We start from the raw sequence: 6360 nt of genomic DNA, 5'->3' as shown, positions 1-6360 counted from the left end.
TGTATTAAATTATTTTTTAAAAATAAGGCAAGCCAAAGTTTAATATTTGAAGAAGAAAATTTACCTGTGTGCTCAATAATAATAAACACCTGTCTTAACAATATAATTTTCTCAAGAAAATATGCTTTCACTTCTCTTTGGTAAATAGTGAAATGCCTGGACATGTGTTGGGTGTATGTTTAACATTTTAGGAAAGCCATATCACATAAATGATTAGAAATTCTTCTGCAATTTGACTTAAACACTTTTTTATTAAAAAAATCTATCTTTTGTGAAACATTACTATAACAGATAAACTAAAAATGAGCAGGTTTGGGTGTTTCAAAAAATATTTTAGAACATGGCCTTAATGTAGTTTCCCAAAATAAAATTGATGCTAAAAAGGTGAAAATGTTAAAAATCACGATCTATATTGCCAAATAGAATTGTAGTTGGTCTTATTTAAGTAAAAATCATTTAGCTGGGCATTTTCTGTTAGTTCTACAAATGATAAATCTTTTCCTCTAGTTTATGGTAGTGTTTCAAAAATAGTGACATGACAGGCTCAGTGTAGTTAGCCTGAGAACCAAAAGAAGTATGTGGGGTCCCAGGTAGCTTTCCTTGCGTCTGTACATAGCGCGTTCTGTGTTTCCCTCCACTACAGTCACCAATTCCAGGATAAAATGCATAATTTTGAAAAATAAATGCATCATTTTGAAGCTCTATTTCTGAGTTTTATTTCAAAATGTTTGTGAACAATTTGAAGATGTATATAAAACAAATATTCCTCCAGCCTATCTGTATCTAATCTATGGTCATACTCTTTTTATCGTGTCTCTACACCTACATTTTTTTCTTTTAAACTTTTCAATCCAGACTAAAATGTCAGTACTCTTAATGTTTCGACATACATTGCTTTAAAAACATGCCTCTCACACAAATAGGGGGTTGTTTTTATGTCAGATTACTTTATTTCCACTTCAGTGAAATGAATTCAAATGAATTTTAACTTAGAAAGGCATGCACATTAAAAAGCAGCATATTTATTTACATATTTATTTAAGGATTAAGTGAGAAAAAACAAATGATGTCCCACAGATAACTGTAAACATATTCACAGTCTCCTATAGTGGATTCTTCTAATTTTATGTGTCTCAGCATCTTTTGAATACGAGTTTAGCTTTCTCAGATTAGAAACAAGAGGCCGGGAGTGGTGGCACATGCCTGTAATCCCAGCACTCTTAAAGCTGAGGCAAGCGAATCACTGTGAGTTCGAGACCAGCCTAGGTGACATAGTGAGTTCCAGGTCAGTCTCAACTACATAGTGAGACCCTCAAAAACCTAAATAAATAAATAGATAAATAGATAAATAAATAAATAAATAAACAAATAAACAAATAAATAAATAAATAGATTAGAAGCAAACATCTTGACAGTTCCCATTTCACAGTACACCCAAATGGCTAAAGTCACGACCAGAGTCAGAGCTTAGACACATCTTCCCATTTAGCAGTCTTGGCTCCCACTTTTCACTGATTCTTTTAGGGGACCATTCAGGTGCTTGATACAAATTTAATATGATTGACACATATCTTTTTATTAGAGTTATCCCTCAGTATCCAAAAAGGATTACTTCCAGGACTCCTAAGGATTCTAATGTCCAGGAATGCTTAAGTCTCTTCAGTGTAGGATTTGGCCATCAACTATGCACATTCTCTTTCTCCTGTGTAACTAAAAACATTTCTGTTATCCATAATGCCTGTATAATGCCTAATACAACTATGTGAATAGTTAGTACCCTGTATCTGTTAGAGAATATAACAAAAAAAGTCTATGCTCAGCACAGAAGTAATTAAAAATATTTTCCATCCACATTTGGCTGAATCCATGGATGTGGGATCAATGGGTCTGAGGAGCCAGCAGCATACTGCTGGAGAGCACACTGTCTCTTCTCTGCTCGACTCTGTGTCTCTGCCTTATTGGGTCTGGGACTTTCTCTCGAAACTCATTCTTCCCTCCATGCCCGGGATCTGAAAGCACAACTTTTCATCTCATTTCTTATTGTGGTTTGTATATTGTGTGTTCATCTTTCATCTGACGAATGAGTGCTACTCAAGGCCACATTTTCCCCAATACACAGGAGAGAACCCAAAGCCAGGGTCCCAGGACCAGGGTGGAGGTCTGTCAGGCAAGATCTAACTGTGGGCAAGCCAAAGGTTGCCCCTGAGAACAAGTTTCCCCTGTGAGATTCATGTGTCAGTCAACTAGATATATTCAGTGACTTATCAAATAAAACAATCATCCCATTGAATGACATTTTAAACACACATGGCTGGCTTTCATTCATTTCTTGTTAAGGCAGAGTTACTATCTTCTGTAGTACAGGAACCCAAATTTAGCTGGGATCTCTCAAAAGTACCCGCTTTGGTCCTATCGGCCTTTATTCAACAAATTATTCCTCTACTCAGAGGTGGCCATCCAAATGTAATATTGTAATTTCTTAAATGAAGAGCCAGCTGTTTTCAAAAATTTAAGGAAGTCATCCTGAGTTTCTAAGGAGTTGAAGAAATGTGGAGAATCTTCAGTGTAAAAGTGAATTTACAAAATTCACAGTGTCTCCCTGTTACAATGGTACCCTGACGTGCAGCCTCTGATGCAAATCCCTGGACTTGATCAACAAATATCATCTTATTTGTTTGTTTGTTTGTTTTTTGGTTTTTTGAGACAGGGTCTTACTATGTATTTGAGACTGACCTGGAACTCACTACGTAGCCCAGGTTGGTCTCAAACTCACAGAGATCTTCTTGCCTCAGCCTCTTGAGTGCTGGGATTATAGGTGTGTGTCACTACACCCAGCTATTTTATTTGTTTTTATGCAACCACTTAAAATTCAGAACAAAAAAAACAACAAAAAAGCCAGTTTATGAAGATGATTTATATAAAGTGCTCTGCTTCTTGTTAGCAAGATCTCCAATTTCCCCTTGCTGTCCAGTTACAATTAGAATATACCTGAAGCCTTCCTGCTTTCTGTGGAAGGCCTTCTCACTTTACTGCCTGTCTTGAAATCTCTGCCAAATGCTAGTGATGGTAGCTGATTCCTTTCTGCAGCTATTGCTGAAGAAGTATCCCCTATATGTCCTCATATGGTTTGTCTACACTCATTTCTATGAGTGTCAGTCTGAGTGCTGTGAACCACAGCACAGATGAAGGGGCAGGGCTATTGGCCTTAACTAATCAAAGAGCTACCCTCAAGACCCATTACATCGACAGGAGAATGTGTCAGATAGCTTTTCAACACCAAAACACAATGCCTGAACTACATAGCTTGAAGGAGAAAAAACATATATTGATTCAAGCATTCCATTATCATCTGGCTGTTAGGTTCTTCTCTCCACCCAGAAAGAGTGTCAAGAGAAAAAAGAGCAAAAGCATTATTAGAGAGCAAAAGTTAAAAGCTCCCAGTCCTGGGAGGGGAGTTGCTGTGGTTTATAGCTAGGTGTGCCCAAAGTCTCAAGGGCTCATGGGTGGGCGTGTGATACTTCGATTAATGGTGTGGTCCTGAATTAGTCTACTGATTGGCCTAGCATGGTTCTGGGTGTGGCTGAATAGACTTACTGAGGACAGAAGCACCACCCTAAAGTGTTGTAGCCTGGTTGGGATAAAAGGGAAAGACAGACTTTGCTACTCACAGCTTGCTGCTTCCTGCCTGCCTTGCCATGGATTGTTTCTCCTCTACCACATCCCTGTGCCATGGAGCCAAAATAAATAAAATAAATCTTTCTTCCTTTAACTTTCCATGTTATTTTGTCCTAGCAGTGAAAAAAGTAATTAAGACAGGACTTTGCCTAAAGATTTTTGTGCCAAAAAATGATTACATGCCAGATCATTTGGGGCAAAGGTAAGGTTACAAGAAGGAAAGTTTGCATAGGATTGGGTTTATAGGGACTAGGGGTATACACTAAGTATTCTTTTTGTAAGGACCATTAATTGTAGCTTTACTAAAATTAGGTAAGCAAAGGTAACCTTCAGAAAGGTAAGAATAGAGGTTTGGAAGTACTGGTCCTCCATCACCTTGTATTTGTCACATTTGTGGATAGGAGAATCCCAACAGTTTATCACAAAACCCTTGTTTATCAGGCCACTGGATCTCTGGCCTTGGCCTTTCGATCACCATCCTAGGGCCTTGCTTCTTCTTATCCTTCAGTCCCAGACTTCATCATATCTTGTCTTTCACTGGGTCATCTTGACTCTCTCTGGACTTGCTTTTCCTTGGCTGACTGTCTTGCCTGAACTCTGCATCACCCTGGAAAGTTTTTTCACCTTCCCATAGGGACCTACAAGTCCTCAACATTTTCTAACACACACTATGTTTTACTAGAACTGGTTGTTTAATCACTATTGTGTGAGTCTATTCAAGGAAAATGTTTCTAAGTCTTATGAACACCTAAGGCAAATTGCATCTACACGCAGGACATCCACCATTTCCTTGTTTCAGATCCAGAGATTCCAGGCCATGATCTTTTGGCTTCAAAGCAGAACAATGATAGTAGAAAGGTGACAGAACAAAGCTGCTCACCTCCTGACTGCCAGGAAGCAGACAGCCAGAGGATGAGCCAGACATGAAGCAGTACAGTAACAGCAATACTGCCTTCAAAGGCACATCCCAGTTGTCCACTTCATCCAATTACACCCCATTCCAGAGCCCACAAGTCATGAACTCATCAATGGATTAACATAGCTAATGAGATTGGAATGCTAATGGCCCATTCAGGTCCATAAATTCTATCAGGTGACACACAAGCCTTTGGCACAGCAAGGCTTGGTGGACCTTTTGGATCCCAGAGACAACACAGGATCGGCCGGGCAGCGGCATTCTGAAGCACCAGAAGGGTCATCCTACAGAACAAAGGGATCTTCTGAGAAGGCAAAGAGGGAAAAAGGAAGGGTACTACTGAGGGTAAAAAAGGTATAATAGATAATGTGAAATTAGAGTCATTCATAGGAAAATGGATACATATTCAGGATATACTCCTAAGTGAAATAAATAAGTCACACATGTGTAAATACCGAATAGTTTCTCTGGTGTGAAAAACTATAATGGTACATAAGATCCTAATGAGATAATTGACAATGTGAAATAGGAAGAAAAGGGCTAAAGGTGTAGGGAAAGTGGGATGGGTAGGGGAAAGGCAATAAGGGAAAGGAAAAATATAGGAGAAAATGAAAAAATGGAAATAAAGTGTTTGTAAATGGGGAGGGGAGGACGGGGTGAAAGGAGGGCAGGGAGAAAGGGAAGAATGAGAACCAAGACCCTTCATGTAGAGGTACAAGATCTCAATAATGAATATAACTGTACCGTATCCCTAAAATGTACCAAGAAACTCAATGAGGAAAAAAGTAGATAATGTGGGACAGGAAGAAAGGGGACAGAGAGGAAGGGGAAATGGGGTGGGTAGGGAAAGGACAGAAGGGAGTGGAATAAATATGAGAAAATGGAACATGAGGGAAACAAAGTCTTTGTGGGTTGGGAGGGAGGGGTTAAAGGGAGGGCAGGGGAGTGGGGAAAAATCAGAACCAAGAGTGATTATGTAAAGGTACAGATTTCCAAGAGCGAATGTCATTATATTGTATACATTAAATATACCAATAAAATTAGTAAAAGTTTAAAAAGCAAGGGCTCATTCAAGAATATGAGATTGTAAAAATCGGCACAACTATTTAATGCACATTGACAGGAAGACATTGCCTAATTATCTTTCTGTTTTCTATACATTTTTATTCTTTGTTCTTTATGTGTTAGACATAAGGCCTCTGTCATGTATTTTCAAGTATTTCTTTCAGTCTGTGGCTTGTCCTTTAATTCTCATGAAAGTCTTTCTCAGAAGAAATTTTAAAAATTTTGAGTGTAAAGACCATTTTTGTACTTTTTGCTCTTTTGTCTTATTTTTTATTTTTCCTGACACCTCCCTTGCCGCTGTGTCATTGTCCCAAAGTGCATTACTGTTACCTTCATTTTGTTCAGCTTCTTTCTCTCCCACTCTGTTTCATTAGGAATAATTAATGTTCGCTGTACTTAAATTCATTTATCTTTTCTTCTTCAGCTAAAACTTGAACAGTATTGCATGGAAGTCCAGAAATCTCTCTTCAGCATTTTCTTGCACAAACCCTACCCACCCTGAGCTCCCCAAAACTGATGATGTTCTTCCCAGCTAACCCAGCCACACACTATCTTGGATCCTCTCTCTGTGCTGTGGTCCACTCTGACTTGGAGCCACCTACACTCATCTGATTTCTCTTCCTCACAGATTTTCTTGGATCAGCACTACTCAAGTGGCCAGCAAATGATTTTAGGAATTCTTGTCAGTTTTCTAATTGTTCACA

This window comes from Fukomys damarensis, unplaced genomic scaffold (assembly GCF_012274545.1).
Source record: "Fukomys damarensis isolate Sample0158 unplaced genomic scaffold, DMR_v1.0_HiC HiC_scaffold_32, whole genome shotgun sequence".
Lineage (NCBI taxonomy): Eukaryota > Metazoa > Chordata > Mammalia > Rodentia > Bathyergidae > Fukomys > Fukomys damarensis.
The sequence above is the reverse complement of the archived record's forward strand: the minus strand, read 5'-3'. Positions refer to the sequence as shown.